This window comes from Apus apus, chromosome 2 (assembly GCF_020740795.1).
Source record: "Apus apus isolate bApuApu2 chromosome 2, bApuApu2.pri.cur, whole genome shotgun sequence".
In the NCBI taxonomy this organism is placed as follows: Eukaryota; Metazoa; Chordata; class Aves; order Apodiformes; family Apodidae; genus Apus; species Apus apus.
Genome location: NC_067283.1, coordinates 105616949 through 105631794, shown reverse-complemented (window position 1 = coordinate 105631794; position 14846 = coordinate 105616949). Strand labels below are relative to the sequence as shown.

At 40.7% G+C, this 14846-nt stretch overlaps 1 protein-coding gene across 3 annotated transcripts in view; it reads right to left on the bottom strand.

Annotated features, from left to right (window-relative positions):
• The window catches only part of DLGAP1 (DLG associated protein 1), a 411297-nt gene extending 396671 nt beyond the window's left edge, over positions 1-14626 (bottom strand). For all 3 annotated transcript variants that reach the window (XM_051611840.1, XM_051611837.1, XM_051611838.1), the window contains exon 1: positions 14363-14626. The gene's annotated coding sequence lies outside the window, so the exon portion shown is untranslated. The remainder of the gene's footprint in view (positions 1-14362) is intronic.
• Positions 14627-14846: the final 220 nt, after the last annotated feature.

The following is a 14846-nucleotide window of genomic DNA, read 5'->3' as shown; positions in this document are numbered from 1 at the left end:
GGCAGTCCCTATCTGGAGCTCCAGCATTCTGCTATGCAACTGGTCACATGCAATCCTTACAGCTTTTCCCTCCCTTCTTCTTAACATGCCTCAAGTAGCAAAAAGCATGATGAAGCCCTGGATTGCATCCAGAGAAGGGCAACAAAGGTGGTGAAGGGTCCAGAGAACAAGTCTTATATGAAGAGGCTGGGGGAACTGGGGTTGCTTAGTCTGAAGAAAAGGAGGCTGAGGGGAGACCTTGTCACTCTCTACAACTGCCTGAAAGGAGGTTGTAGCAAGGTGAGGGTTGGTTTCTTCTCCCAAGTAAAAAGCAGAAGAACAAGAGGAAATGGACTCAAGTTGTGTCAGGCAAGTTTTATATTGGATATTAGAAAAAAAATCTTTACTGAAAGGGTTGTCCTTGGAACAGGCTGCCCAGGGAAGTCATGGAGTCACCATCCCCAGAGGTATTTTAAAAGACATGTAGATGTGGTACTTAGGGACATGGTTTAGTGGTGGACTTGGCAGTGCTAGGTTAACAGTTGGACTCAATGATCTTAAACCCTTTTGCAACAAAAATGACTCTATAAATCTATGATTCTAGGATGCTCACAATCAATAGCAAGTTCCAGAACTGCTTTAGAAGATTAAGACCATGAGGTTCACTGGAAGGCACCATAAGCTCTCAAATCACAAATCAAAGCTGAATGCAACAATCACCCTCAGGGAGATACATGACAGTAACTCAGGGATACTGAGTATTAATTATACACATCTCTACAAGACCTGTTATTCTAAGGAAATTTTTTAAACCTCCAGAATCAAAACATGTACATTTTCTACTATAGTCCTAGAAGTTACTGTATTTCCTGATTTGTATTTATTCACCATTAGTAAATCAGCATTTTGCCCAGGCATTGTTTTTCCTGAAACAGTAAAATCATTCCCAGCAATCCCAGTAATCTAGTGAATGCCAAAGAGAAGAACCCTGACAAAATGTTAAACAAAGCAAGAGACAGACATTAACCCACAAATCACACATGTAGCACCTTCTAACAGGCTCGTGGACAAAACACATTTGTGAAATATTAGAGCACACATCTGCATAAAGCTGACTGCTGATAGGAACCAAAGCTGATAAAGGCATAAGAACACAAATATGCACCTGTGATCTTATTCTGTATTTGGTTGAAAGTGACAGTCCATAATTGTACAACTATCATCTATTACTAATGGAATACTAATCAAACATTCAACACTCTAATTAGAAAAAACTTGTCTTGAAAGGCAGCCAGACTTTTCACCTCTGGAACTGTTATTGACACACAAATTAATTTGACAGCCTTAACTATTACAAATCCTTAATGGAAGAAATAATGTATTTCCAGTATTTTACGTAAGAGCCAGTTTCTCCTCTCTGGGTAAAATCTAAGTCAGCTTAGATGGTCTCATGCATTACTTCAACCTCTTTTATGTCCTAAACATACACCTAACATGAGCCAAAGATTATATATAGTCTATGTTCAGCTTTACTGAGCAGGGATTAACTTTTTTCTGTGAAAGAAACCTGGAATATCTGTTTATATTGTACAGAATACAGCCTGAACTGTAATTTCAGTTATCCACGGGCTTGCACACACTTTTGAACTTGTATACCTTTTCTGACCCTTCAGAAGTGTCATTTTTGTGCACATACAGTGTCCATAAACCCACAAATATTAACCAAATACAAAGAAGACCAGGTAGGAGCATAAAGTCTGCTTTTCACACAATTCACATGAAAAAGAAAAATGTTTAAGAGATAATATTTTGAAGTGCCAATAACCCAGCAGGTCTCAAATAACAATAAAGACAAGGAAAAAAAAGAAAAAGAAAAAAAGAGATGTGATCTTTGTGCTGATCTACTGACACAATCCTATGCCTGCTTAAGGCAATGATAGGCATTACATTCACAGTATGAGCCACAGATTTCAGCAACTATCAGATGAGGCTCCTACGGATTATCCTAGCTATGCTAAACCATGAGACATTTTTTAGCCATAAAACAGTACGTGTGCATGTTAGAGGCTCCACAAGGTTAGTCTGGCTTATGGACATGCTTCTATTTATAGACATGCTTCTTTTTATAGACCTTGCTGAAACTGTTGAAATCTGGACCCATTTAAGTTACAATAACTTCTGCTACTTATTTCAGAGTGTTCTGATTTTACCCCGTGTCAAATCATAGAATCATAGAATATCTCAAGTGGGAAGGGACCCATAAGGGTCATCAAGTCCAGGTCCCTGGAGGACTATCTGAAACTTAATCATATGACTGAGAGCATTGTCCAGATGCTCCTTGAACTCCACGCACAAAAGATACCACCCTAACATTCAAAAACTTGTAATACCATTTGACCTTAGAGAATACTTGGTAAAGTTAATGGAAATAAATGGAAATTCCAACTTTGACAAAATATAATGGAGAATTAATTATAATTTAGAACTAAGAGCATATTTTAATCTGTTTTGACTTCATCTATCAGATAATTATTTAGGGAATATTATGAGTGTTAGGATTTAGTTAGTACTGTAAATTTTTTATGTTACTGTTTCAAATTACTGTGTTATTTACACTAATACTATCAGACATGGTCTGAAAGCGTAGGAAAGGTCTATCACCTCTGAAACAGGAAACTTATTTGGAACTAATATAATAAATGACAGTCTGAATATTTAAAACTCTAAAAGCATAACTTCAAATTGTTTTATTTTTGTCCTTGGTTATACATCTTCATTGTTTTATAAGTCATTCAGACTCTTGTAACAAAGCTAGCAATGAAAGTCAGAAATTACCTGTATTATTTTGGTTTGATGTGATTCTCTGTTGCTCAAAACTGTATTTTTTGTATGAACTCTTTTCTTCTTGCTAAACACAGACTCATTTCAAAGTCATTACTGTGAAAAAAACATCCTACCTAGTAAATAGTGACCATGTTTTTACCACAATGGGAATGGCAATATTGTATTAGTCACTGAGGAGAAGAAAACACATCTCATTTATTACTCGGCCAGTACTACACAATTAATTTGCCAGTTGTGATATGCAAGCATAAGACATTTATTCCACACATTCTGCTCTTGCTTTACCCACAGACTACTCTGAGGTTTAACATCATATGCACTAAACCCTAAGGTCCTAAAATTCAAATTAATTCCTTAACTGACTATGGGAACTGTTGTAACTGGTGACCTTAGGTTTTTGTGTGTGTGTGTGGTTTTTTTTTCCCTCCGGTTGTCATATATTCTACTATCTAAATAATAAACATTTACTCCTCTCTTCCTCCAAAAAATGGAAAAAGTCCAGGGTCAGGCAAAATTTTAAAATCTCTAAATACTAGAAACTGAAAAATGGTAATTACATAACACAAATAGGTTTTCATTTGGCTTTATGTACTTACATTACACCCTCTTGAATCCAGCATTAAATCAAATCCATTCCTGTTTTCATCCCACTTACCTCCCTGTAAACACACTGGTCACAAACCCAGTCTTCTGCATTTTGAATCTATGAAGGTAAACTCTACTGCAAGTACATTTCTGGTTCCTGTTAGTCTTATCGAGTTGGTGGGCTGAAGGGAACAAGATCTGGTCTATTTTGATAAAACACAGTGTTAAGTATTTTTTAAAAGTTTTTTCTTCAGCATATCTTTGGTTTAATTTCACATTTATTTATTAGGCACAAGAAGAGTTAGTTAAAAGTAGTTAATAAATAAAGCATAACTAATTTAATCCTACTTTCAAAATTTGACCTAGCAATAAATACCACAAAATTAATCCTGCTTCTTAAAATATCTCAATGTAAACCCTAAAAAAATGCTTAACAAAATAACTGTTAATAGTACATTTGCCACACTTAATTTCCAGCACATACATAAACTTAGCTCTAGAGAGACTCCACTGAATTAATTTACTTACTTTAGCTAATATATTGTAAAGATAATAATGGAATCTATTAAGGAAGGTCTACATGATGAGGTTCCATAAAATTCTGGGCAACAATCCATGACTAATCTGCAAATTCAAAGGGGGAAGTAAAATGATTTTTTTTCTTTATTTATCTAGTTTAAACAGATAAGATGTGCAGTGCACATACTGATCAATTTATTTAAACATTTTCTTTTTAATGCTGCAGTTTAACTTTCTCTTCCACAAAACACACAGCAGGCAGCTTGCCTTAGAAAAATTGTATTGCAGGTGAACAAACTGGAAAATGACTGAGCATTTGGGCTACACACAAATTTCAGCATCTAATATCAGCAGGGTCCAGTTTGGCTTCAGGATGATTTGCCATCAAAATTCAATTGGATCAAGAACTGTTCTCTTGATTGCTAAATAAAATCTTAGCTGATGATTATTTAAATTGTATGTGCTGAAAGATGTACCTTTCCCCCCGAATATATATAAAAAGAACATATCTTCTTCTGTAAAATTTCAAGTAACTCAGTATCATATCAACTACACATTCAGCTTTGAGTAGTAACTTATTACACAAATGTAAAACAATTTGTTTGTATCCACTAAAACAGAATGAATCACATCGATGATACCAAATAGCAGTAACAAATTACTGAGCTCTGCTGGTGGTGGAACAAGCTTCAGCATATGAGATTTTACAGTACAGCTCTATTCTAGTCATCTCTATTTATTCAGCCATGCATTATGGTATGCTAAATAACACACTGGCTATTTGCAATCTGTAGAAGGCACTTATCTGCCTAGATCAAACTGTTTAGAAATCCTATTTCCTTTAATATGGGTAAGGGGTGTTTACTATATTAAAAAATAGAAGCAAAGTTTAACTGTGCTGCTGATATCAAAAAATTCTGGACAGTCACCATGACTATGCAGAAAAATTGTGTAACAACACACCTACTGAGCAAATTATTACTGAGAAGTGGACTTGTGGCTAGTTGGCCCTAACACATGCATGCAGCTAAGCAAGTGCCTGCTGTATAGGTCTGACCTAGGGATTATGGATTCCGCTACTTATTAGAGCCAGAAGGTCCATAAATTCATGTTCTAAAGGCCACCTGATGGCAGTAACTACAGAGGCAGTTTCAGCCCTGGGCTACAAGTGAGGTGTGCGCTCATTGTCTTTAAGATCTTCCACAAAGGAACTCACACTTCCTCCCTGAGGTCCTCATTCCGTCCACCAGAAAGACAAGAAAACCCATTCTTCCATGTGCCTAAATAGCTAATCTCAGTGTCATTTTAGCCTCTTCCACAAAACCAAAGAGTAGGGAGAGATTAACATCAAGAATAAGGGAATTTACTCTCTCACTTCTATTCTCTCTGTGGTTGAGTAAAAAAAAAAATCCCTACCGAAAGATCAATCCTGACTTAAACCTAAATTCAAAGCATATGCAAGCCTACAGAAAAGCTGGGAAGGACTTTTTACAAGGGCATGTAGAGATAGAAGAAGGGGTAATGGCTTAAAACTGGAAGAGGATAGATTTAGGTTAGACATTAGGAAGAAATTCTTCAGTGTGAGGGTGGTGAGACACTGGAACGGGTTGCCCGGGAAAATTGTGGATGCCCCCTCGCTGGAAATGTTCAAGGCCAGGTTGGATGGGGCTTTGAGCAACCTGGTCTAGTGGGAGGTGTCCGTGCCCATGCAGGAGGATTGGAACGAGATGATCTTTAAGGTCTAACTCAAACCATTATTTGAGTCTATATCACTAAACCATGGCTAGTAGTCACCATGAACAATGTGGAAAGAAAGAAGATTGGCAGCAGTTTATGGTTAGAGTACTTTGGCCACTTAGAAAGTAGATATTACGTAAGATACTTCTAAAATCAGTGCAGTGTGCTGAAAAATAATTAATTTCTTACATTAAATTACCTTCCAGAGGACATTAGTGACAGAACTAAGTAAAAATATGAAAGTATACCCCAGTTACTGACCTGATCCTTTGCTCTTTACACTGACTGGCATTTTGAACATGAACTGCAGGAGCAGATTGCCTGCTCTGTAAAAGCGGAATGAGTTTTTTAGTTTTGAGTATCAATTGGTGAGGGCCGTATTAGAGGGGTTTTTCATAAGAAGAAATGCTGTAATGCATGTCTGTAGAGCTCTTCTGAGGACAGAAGTACTTGCTAAGAGATTACACAAGGGTCACGGCATTTCTACAGGACCCAGGACAAATGAATGACATCACATTTCTTTGTCTGAATTTTCTCATGCCTCCATGACAACACACACCAGAGCATGGAGAGAAAAAGCTGAAGGTTCATCTTGATTCGTTCCAGTTTCTTTTGGAACTAAAAGGAAAAACTTGACATGCAATGAGAAGGAAATTTGAGACTTCAGTTCTATGTGTCCAATAATCAATTTTCTAGCAGATTTAGCATATCTATAGAAACTATAACTTGCTTTTTTGCTGTTCAACTAATCTGTATTTTGCTTCCTGAACTTCTGCAGGACCAAAAATAATTAGACCATTTTCCCAAGGACTTACAGTCTAAGAACAGAGAAACTAGTGTGTAGGAAAGCCCACAAACGTACATCTGACTTGTTAAAAGCTTCTGGTGTTTAGCTTTTGGTTTTGTGTATTTATGATCTCATTGCTGACTTGGCTAGGTTTGTTATTCCCCCCCTCCCAGGAATCTGTAAAAATAGAAGTGGCATATTTTCTGTATATCTAACACCAATAATTATTAACATTTGGGTTTAGAAACGTTCAAATTATTATCATCCCTTTTTTTTCTATCTGCCCTGATCCTGATTTCTAAAGATACCCCTTCTTCTGAAAACACATTTTATTTGAAGATAAAGACTATGCAAAAACTTAACCATACATATAGAATAGTAAGTGCCCTTTTTATTGTGCTCATTAGAATATTTGTGATGTACAAGTGGTTTCACAGGCTTCATGCTATTGGTTTTTCCCCTTGACTGATCCTTTCCATCCATGAATACTTTTGTTCATATATAATTCTGCTATACAACTCTGCAAAATACAGCAAGAAGTTCCCCAGTGGGCAAATTTAACTCCTGCATTAGCTATAGAGACATAAAACACCATGCAGGTATTCTGCAAGTCAGACCCCACAGCACCAGAATATGATAAAAACCACAACACAGGTTTGCAGGTTTGGAAAAAGAAAAAGAAAAAAAAAGGAAAAAAAAATCATGATTTGTACATACGAAAAATAACTCACAGTTCCACCCAAGGTGAAGTAAATGCTCTTCAACTACCATGCCACTTCAATTCTGTAAATGACATTACACAGGTCTAGTAACAGCTCTACAAAGAATATAATCTTCAAAGTAGATTTTATGAAGTAACGAAAAAAAAGAGCTCCAAACACCAAACCTAAAGTAGAAGAAGTGACCATAGCTTTCATGTGAATATGTTCTATCTCAGGATTTTAAAAACATAAATACTACTGTCTGAGATAAAAGGACAGCCAGCTGGTTTGAACACGATTGAGTCACTTCTCAAACCAAGGAACTTTTTTTTTTTTTAAAGAAAAAAATGCTGCATTGACCTTTTTACAAGGAAGAGCAGGATCCAAACATGTATCATCTTCAGTTTAGAATTCCTCTTGAGTTAATTATATCAAGTAGATATCCATACTACATATTTTAAGAAATCTGTTTTTTTTCACTAAAAGTTACAGTGCTTCCCAAATATGTATTGTACCTCTTCTTCTAGAATCTATCTAGAAAGACAGGGAACTACTGGAGACAGTCCAGTGGAGGGCAACAAAGATGACTGGGGGATTGGAGCATCTCTCTTAATGAGGAAAGGCTGAGAGAGCTGGGACTCCTTAGCCTGGAGAAGAGAAGGCTGAGGGGAGACATTATTAATGCCCACAAGTATCTAAAGGGTGGGTGCAGGGAGGGTAGAGCCAGACTCTTGTCAGTAGTTCCCAGTGACAGGATGAAGGGCAATGGGCACTGGAACACAGGAAGTTCCATTTAAAGATGAGGAAAAACTTTTTTTACTGTGAGGGTGACAGAGCACTAGAACAGGCTGCCCAGGGAGGTTGTGGAGTCCCCTTCTCTGGAGATACTCAAGACCTGCCTGGATGTAATCCTGTGTAAAGTGCTCTAGGGGGTCCTGCTTTAGTCGGAGAGTTGGACTAGATGATCTCTCTCTAGAGGTCCCTATCAACTCTGACAATTCCAAGATTTCATGATAGGATGCTTTACAAAGAACCACTCATCTAGTAATAGCTAGCACAATTTCACTGTTGGTGTTAAATGGCACATACCATGAGCACATTTAGTGTAAGTTCTATAAAGCAATACATCTAGGATGGTCACCCACACCTAGGTATTTGTGATGATTTTCCTCAGAAGATCATTTGAATAATCTCTCCAAATATTACATTTTATGTTTGCAAGGTTCTTCCATGAACAGAATTAGAGTCAACAATTATTTTTAGACTAGATTGTTTTAACATCACGATGCCTGCCATACTTGTGCAAAATAAGAATAAATTCAAAACAATCCTACTAATTCTATATTTCATTCCTTGCTATTGTGATTATTTCCCCCTGATTTTATTCTATTTTGCCCCCTCCCTTGCCACTAAAAATTTGGATATTCATCAAAAATACTTACAAAACTGTATATACACTGGAGAGTAAGCTCTTCTCTGCAAAGAAAAGATCTTTTAGATGAAACAGCGAGGTGAATCATCTCCTATGGTATGTTCTTAAAAAATAGGATATGATAACAGAGTATAGTGATGTTCTAAAAGACAGTCACCAAAAAATCCCACCAAACCCCACAAAGTTATAGAGGTAAATCAGCTGCAGAGCTGTTGACAACTTTAAAGAACCAAACCATACCTGAGCATTACACCTGGTGAATGGATGGCCAGAAAAACACAAAAAGAAGATAAGAGTCTCCTTTGATAATCCTTCCAAAACATTTGCACCAATGCAGTTCCAGTGCCACAAAACCAGAACCTACATTCTCCCACAGAGCACTAAGCCAACCTCACCCTATCTGAGTGGGCAGACCACAAGGAGATACTGAAATACTTTCAGCTGCAGGGCAGAAAGAAGATAGAGATTCTTGTGTACTTTGAACATCTGTGAAACCCCATGTGTCCATCGAGCATGCTGACTGATTCTCAGCATTTCTGCTGGACAAAGGCAGCCGCACACTGCCTGTTATCTGGTTATGCATAAACAGACAGTGTTGAGTCCTCTACCAAAGTGCAGAAACCTGGATTTCATCTCCATTTCTCTTTTTTTTTTTTTTTTTTTTTTTTTTTTCCTTTTTCTGATTACAAAAGCAAAACACAGGATAGTAGTGACAGACTAACTCTCAATGTTGACTTTTAATGTTGGATGATAAAAGTGAAGTCTCCATGATGAAAGTGAGACTGCTAATCATTGTCTCTTACTGTCTTCCAATCAGACAGATACATTATCCTGTTCCATCTACAAAATTAAATAGACTTATGGGAAGAAAGTGTATACAAGCATAGAATAAGCAAGAGAATTCATACTTAGGAAACTGGCTGGAAAAAAACACTCCTTTGCATTCGAAAAAGTAGCTCAGCTACCATCCTATCAGCATGCCCCTTGAATTCTCTTCAGTAAAGATTTATGGCCAGTAAATGAAATTGACTTTCAAGCACAAAGCTTTGAAAAAAAATGTTTTAGGGCCTCCATTCCCTTACCTCCCCCTTCCCCAAAAGAAAGATAAAAAGGAATCCTTGACTGAATCCAATACAGGCATCTCATTAGCACATCAGGATATTAAGAAGCTTAAGTCTGTAAACTGTTGCAAGTCAACTCAAGCAACTGCAATCTACATTCAAAATTAGCTCATAAAACTTTAAAATAGCACCTTCTGGATACAAGACATCACCTGTAACTACTGAGATATTTGGTTATGAGTTGATGCCACACACCTTTGTGATCTGAACCACAGCAACTGAGGTTCGAAACTTGGATCTAGATATCTAGAAGTACACATTTCCTTCACACAGTTAGAAGCCCTTTTTTTCAAATCCCTAGGTTCTTTAGTAGGAGAAATCAGATTATTAAGAACCTCTTCAATGTAGTTAATGGTTAAAATTGTCAAAGGGAGAGAAACAACTGGGATGAGGGACATTCACTGAAATGCTACCAATACAGGGACATCATGTGGAAAGAAAACAGGAGTTTCTCATATACAAAGGTTCAAGCTTCACAGGCACCTCTTCAAAAATGGTTCTTACCTAGCAGAGGACACTGAAGATATGCATAAAGTCAAGCTTACTTGGCAAGCCAGATTATGAATGTACTAGCTGCTATCATTATGGTGTGAGCATTATGAGCAGATTTTCAAACGACACAGGCAATTCTTTCAGAAACACAGAGATACAGAAAGCTAGAAATACACTGCATTATTTCAAAGCACTATGAAGTGTTTCTACGACAATCTGCCAGCAAGGCAAGTTAAGAAGGCCAAAGTCAGCATTAGCATCTGTCTTCCAATTACAGAGTCACAAATGACATATTGCTCGGTAACAAACGATGACTGCTGTCTTATATTAAGATGGCTGCTCTAGCAGATGTTTTCAAATTATCCCATGGTATGTCACAAGGAAAGGCAAAAGAACTGGAAATATGCCCAGAGAGATCTGGTGCACCAGCAGCCTAAAAGAGCCATTTAAAAAGCCATTTAGTATCCTCTCATGAGATCTTAGCTACAAAAATTAAATATAGAAAGGAACAGAGGACTAGAAAATACATTATATTCCTCAGTGAGAGTTTTAAGTATTGGACTACAGGAGCATGGGGATTAAAAACAGTTAACTTTATCTTAGCTTGGACAGAGACACAGCCTAGGCACATAGTCCTTCGAAGAGAGGAAAAAAACCCAAAACAAAACAACAAAAAAACACTCCAAAAAGCAGTGCTCTGTATTACTGTCCTGTGATGACAGAGTCAGGGCAAAACAAACTCTTTTTATTGTTAACATCTCCAAACAGGAATCCTGGTATCACATACAGACTCAAAAAAATAAAATTAAGCCCTGCTCCCTGGTAAGAAGAGGTAGACTGCTTTTACTTCTACAAAATCTCTGAGGCAACATGGGGAAACTCTGTCCACAAAAAGTACAGAGAAATAAGAGAGAGATGACCATGCTTCCATCTGAAACGGATTAAGGAGTAAGGTTCTGTCGGGTCTCAAACAGAGTTAGAGCCAAGACAGGTGTTCACATGAAAAACCTGATGGGGAAAATGAGTGACTTCCTGAAGCCTTAGTTCAAATTATAAAGTGGAGAAGTCTGGAAATATGATGCAGCAGAGGGAGAGAGAATGATTGGAGAAAGACACAGAGGTTGTGCTCATACAGTGTAGCATCATTCTCAGGAGCAGCTCTCTGCAAGCACGAGACAACAGTAAAAGCACACCCCAGTAGACAAAATAACCCCAAAGAAGAAGGTGCCAATAAATGCTGCTACAAGTTAAGCGATGGGTAGGCATCTAGTCTTGACCTACAGTGAGGGAGAAAATCCTCTCTGTTGTTACCATGGAGATCCCCTTTCCAGGTTTCTTTGGATGAGCTTTGTGCACAAGTGCAAAATTTGGCATAAGACGAAAACTAGCATTAATTATGTGCCCCTGACAAAAATAACCTTCTTAAATCTTGAGAGGTAATACAACAGAGGCTGTAAAAATTAAGTTTGGCTACAGAAATGAAGGGTTGAATAAACTATCTCATGTTCAAGTGCCTTGAGCTCTATCTTCTTAAAATGGCAATGCCAGTCTGAGGGTATTGCACACGTCTATTACAATTTGACTAAAAACTTGAGTTGCTCAATGGTAGGAGACTAGAGTGAAAATGACAACAAAAAATTGCATGGAGGGTACTTACTACTGTTTCTTGGTACAAGATTGCCTTTATTTATTATACTAGTCATTAATTATTCATGCAGCTCTTTTTGTCTTTCCAGGTGGCAACACTGCTAGCCAGGGATGCGCTGAGATGCACCTCCTTTACAGGAAGGACAACATTGCAAAGCCTAACACAAACAGATTACATTGATATACTTGCATGTGTTAATCACACACGAGATAGATCCAAATTAGCCTTGAATTAAATAAGTATATTTAACATATATCGTTCTGGTGAGAAAAGAAAAAAAAAAAAAAAAAAGAAAACTTTAATTCAGGAGGTCATATATATGATGGAACATTATTGCATCCTTTATTTTGAAACTACTAATAAAGAGTGTATTTTGCTCCCATATGTTTACATGAATTTACACTATCTACTTTCAATAGTTCTGCAATACACAATATCAGACAGACAAGTAAGCTATACAGAAGACAACAAGGAACTGTGTTGTTGCCATTAAAAATTCCTAATTTTCCTGTAATCACTACTACCAGCATCAAATTTATCTTTAAAGATATATCCCTTGGACTTTTAGACCTCTTTGTATCCTTTGGATCAATGAACACTGATCAAACTCCCATCTTTTAGGCGAAATATCCTAACTGTATACACTGGACCCACATCACCAGTAGAAATCAGTGTTGCCTTTTTAAAGGTGTATGAATATTGAAATTACAATCCAACACTACCGGCAGAGCACGCACCATGCCTTCAAGCACATCTACCTTTTATTTGTAAGTAGGCTATAAGGTTAAACAACTAGGTTTTGTTTTAAACAATTAACTTCACACGCTGTCTGCTACATTTCTCACCATTTTTGCTTCTGTTACTGTTTTCCCTGGTGGTTTTTTTTGCTTCCTGTCTTTAACAGTGTAATTACGTCTCTCTGACGGGTGCAGGAAACAACGTGAATGAAAGGGGACTATGCAAAATCAATAGTGTGTGAAGCCGAAGCGCTCCCTGTTCAATATTAATCACTCAAAAACATTTTCTCAAAAGATAAAAAAAAATAATAATTTGAAAACCACAAAAAAACTAAACCAAACAAAACTCAACCTCCTTTAGAAACAAGCGCGGTGTCACAGTTCCCGTGTCGGCATCCCGGAGCCGTCTTTAGTAACAGCAACAAGAAGGCGGGGCGGGGGGAAAGCCGTAATTACATAAGGGACCTCGCTGAACGCCCGGTTTCCCCCGCGGAGGGCGGACGGCGGCACAGGACACCCCAACTCCGGCCACCTCAACTCCGGCCACCCCCGCACCCCCGCCCGAGAAACGATGCGCTGCGGCACGACGTAGAGAAACCCGCCCCTCCCGGGCGCCACTTTAACCTCCCAGCGCCCCGGGAACTGCCCAGAGGGGTCACCGCAGCTCTTCGCTGCTAAACGCCCACACCTGTGCCGCGCCGGGCCTGGGGACGGCCCGGGGAGGGGGGCTGCGCCTGCACCTGCCCGGGGCTCCTTGCTCCGCCCGGCCTTCCCCCCTTCCCCTCCCCTGGCAGCGGGGGAGCTCCGCTTTCCGAGCCTCTCGGCTCCTCAAAGCCGCCTTCTTCCCTTTCCCAGACGTCCTGGAAAAGCAGCCACGCCTCCGGGGAATTAAAGTCTGGATCGGGGTGCGGACGAGCCCCGCAGGACGTGGCCCCCCTCGGCGCGGGACCTCCCCTCGGTGTCACGGGATCCCCGCACCACTTTCAGGGGGGGAGGCAAAAATTCTTCGTGCTTCTCTCCTGCCGAGGAGGGACGCGGGACAAACTCGGCCCGAACAACAAGGGGACAGACAAGTCTAGTTGCGGAGCCCTTGAGGGGCAGTGGGACAGGGCTCCGCGCCCCGCCGGTGTGGGGAGTCAGAGTGTGCGGAGCAGGTCAGGAGATGGAGGGGAGGACGCTGCCCCCGAGAAGTGTCTCCCGGGGCAGAGGAAGGAGGATCGCCATCCTCAGCGGCTGCTGAAACACCCGCGGAGTGGGGGGGGGGAGGATAAAAGCCCCGCAACGCAAGGCCAGCTAGAAATTACTCATTTGAATGATGCAGCAAACGGTGGGGGATGCGGGGGACTGGTCCTCCCAGTGCCACTCTCCAGCCCTGATTAATAATGCACAGGTTCCCTGCCGAAGAGAAAAGCTTTCCCTCTTCCGCGCACACAGCAATTAATAGCAACCTTCATCCCGCGAAACCTCCGCTAAGCACTCCCACACACTCGCAGCCCGCGGTGGCAACTGCCAGGAGCACGACAGCGGGAACCTCTGCCCCACAGACCGAGGAGGACGTAGTGGAGGGGGGGACGTGTGTGTGTGTGTGTGTGTGTGTGCGGGGACGGCTGCAGAAGCCAAACCTCTCGCGGCAAAACCCGATCCCGCAAGATGAGAGCACCGGGGAGCGGCGGCAGGAGGGTAGGCTGCCTGCCTGGCAGGCGAAGGGCGGACCGCTCAGCACGCTGCCAAAACACCATCGCCCATCGGTATTGTCAGCAAACAGCACACCCGCATTTACCTTTTTATGCCCGGCGTCCGTCAGTCATGCATTTGAGGGAGAGAAGGAAAAAGGAAAGGAGAAGAGAGAGACAGAGGAATATAGAGAGCGAGAGGCGGCTGCTAATCCCCGTGTAGAAAGACTTCCAGCAGCAGCAGCAGCAGCAGCATGCGTGTGTGTGTGTGTGTGTGTGCGTGCCCGGAGTGGAAGCACAGCCCTCCTGGCGATGCACCGGCTCTTGCACAGAAGTAGTGTCATGTGCGTATCGCGGTGTGTGTACCCATGGAAAAGGGGGGTGGGGGGGAGAAGAAGAAAAAAAAGGAAGAGACGGGGGGAGACTAGTCAGTCACACGCCCGGCTGTGCACTGCTGGGGGGGAAGAGGAGGAGGAGCCCAGCACTCTCCAGCCCAACCACCGGAGGAGCAGCTGGGTACTACGGCGGCCGGGCACCGCAACCCGCCGGCGTGTAGCCCCTCCGCGCCGGCCCCGCACGCCCGCCCTTCCC